Source organism: Pararge aegeria, chromosome 12 (assembly GCF_905163445.1).
Source record: "Pararge aegeria chromosome 12, ilParAegt1.1, whole genome shotgun sequence".
NCBI lineage: Eukaryota > Metazoa > Arthropoda > Insecta > Lepidoptera > Nymphalidae > Pararge > Pararge aegeria.
Window position 1 is genome coordinate 11,179,638 of NC_053191.1, and position 2,327 is coordinate 11,181,964.

Here is a 2,327-nt window from a genome sequence, read left to right on the forward strand (position 1 = left end):
ATGAGAGGCGTCGCATAGTAGGAAGTTCGATTTTCATACAAATTTCACACCCCTTTCATGTCACCTGCATACATTGCTAAAATCCGTTTAAGTGAACAACTACGTTATAATAGCTATCCGTTTAACAATTTTCAGACCTTTGTGTTGACAGATCAGTCAGTCGGTCAGTCTTATTTCTTATAAAGATAATAATTGAAACTAACAACACATTTAGACATTGAAACTAACAACACATTTAGACCTTGAAACAACAGGGAATATAGCTCAGTGGTAGAGCAATCGACTGCAGATCGATAGGTCCCCGGTTCAAATCCGGGTGTTCCCTTCAAGCAGTCTGTAAAGCTCTTTTTTATTTCTTTCCTATCTGATATTGGAATTCGCTTTTCTTTCACGTTATAATTATACTTGTGGATTTATTTTGAATACTTTAGCTGATTAAATGTTTCATTTATATACATTTATTCATAGCGATTTATGAACAGTTTATTACTAAGGTCTAACTCCATATCTACGGAGAAATGGACGTTGCTCAAACACATAAAATCAAACCAAAGACACCATTGTCCGGCTATAACTATTTCAATTCTTGACAAAGTAATTAATAGTCAGCCCTCATGCATATACCTTCAGGGAAAACATAATGTAACCGTAATTTTACACGGAGTTTTAGTCAAAATTATGAGCCATGCTGCTAATGTAGCTTGTGATATATTTTCCGCAACAAATCATAATAATAAATGGCTTGGGTTAGTTTAGTGCGCGGGCCAGAAATATACGAACTTCCATAAAAGGTAGAAATGCTAATTTAAATTCCGCTAGCTACTTAATGCCGACGTGAAAAATACCTTGAAAACATTGTCAGGTGCATGAAAGACTCGCGACCTGTGAGGGTTCCGTACCCGTATTCTAGTGTATCAATAAATAAAGTATATTTAAATGACAACCTTTTATTATTCAGGTATCAGCTTCACGTATACAAGTCTTGTGTTATTTCCGAACGGCACTTGAAACATTTAATTAAAAAAAAAAAAAACTTTATTGACTAAAAGGTTACCGCCTTTCGCGTTTTAATTCTTCACTAGATAGTCACTAGTAGTAATAAGAGGCACATGTCGCGAAGGTGCCTCAGATTGATGGACTTAGGTTGATATACTAAAGGATGTTTTCGTGACGTGGAGTGATGCTATATTTTTACGCAATTGTTCCATTAACCACCTGCTTGGTCCTTTTATTATAGTAACTTTAAAAAAGCAAAAGATTTTCAACTTGTACTGAATTACAACATTATCATAAGTCGCCAGGTAAGCAAATAAATATTAAAAACGCTTGACTGAGATTGCTGTAACATTTCTGCAATCTCTTTTTCAATAAAAAGTGGAGTATCACACTCCATGAATTGCCTTTCTGCATCAAATTTCTCTATCGCCTGCTAGATAACACTGTTAATTCTTAGAAGACCCAGGTTAGCGACTATGTTTAGAAGCACTATAAACATGCACTATTTTCTGAGATCATTCTGAGAAAAAAGGTGTTGAGCACATACACCTATGACCTTCAAGCAATTCGTTTGAAAAAAAAAAATAATCCCAGCTTCGTTTACCATAAGGTAACCCTAATTGAAAACGTTTAAATATCCGTTTAAATAAAGTTTAAATAACTTTTAAAAGCAGTGGAAATTTGACTTGCACACTAAGGGTTCCGTATGCATTATTATACAGACAAACATATAGACAAAACACACGTTTCTTGTGTTTTAATCACTTTTTTTTAATAATACACATTCTATCTTCTGTGTGCTCACTGAAATGAATCTGCTCTATGATCAGAATGTGGCAGTTAAGAATATAGTTGTCCTCAGCACTTCTCTTCTCGCATGGTTTATGAGGCGACTATGGGAATATAACGGAAAAAAATTCAAGCATTTTTCTGTTATAGGTTATTGATTCAATCAATCAATTACCTTTATAAGTTATCAGTCAGAGAGATTGAGAATCAATAAATCGCGTGCATAAAAAAAAATTCACCGAAAAATAATTTAACCAGTTAATATTTTTTACTCTCTACCTATTACGGCTTATGACATAAAACCCGCTGGCAGACAGATCGATGAACGGCTCTCTTCGGATACGGAACCCCGAAAAGCATTTCATTTATGTTCAAATTAAGTGTCTCATTAAAATTGACAAGTTCACCGCTCTTCAACATTAGTCATAAACAAAAAGAACAAGTTTCCATTTTTCCGTTAAGGAACCCAGAAAGAATAACAAACAAAACGTTTAACATTATAATGCTATTTTTATTTCATGTTCAAATAAAACATGTCTCAT

General features: G+C 34.0%; 1 non-coding gene across 1 annotated transcript; it reads left to right on the top strand.

Moving 5' to 3' along the window:
- Positions 1 to 253: 253 nt before the first annotated feature.
- On the top strand, positions 254 to 325 carry Trnac-gca. The gene has a single exon. It is a non-coding gene; the product is annotated as a tRNA-Cys (tRNA).
- The last annotated feature ends 2,002 nt before the right edge of the window (positions 326 to 2,327 follow it).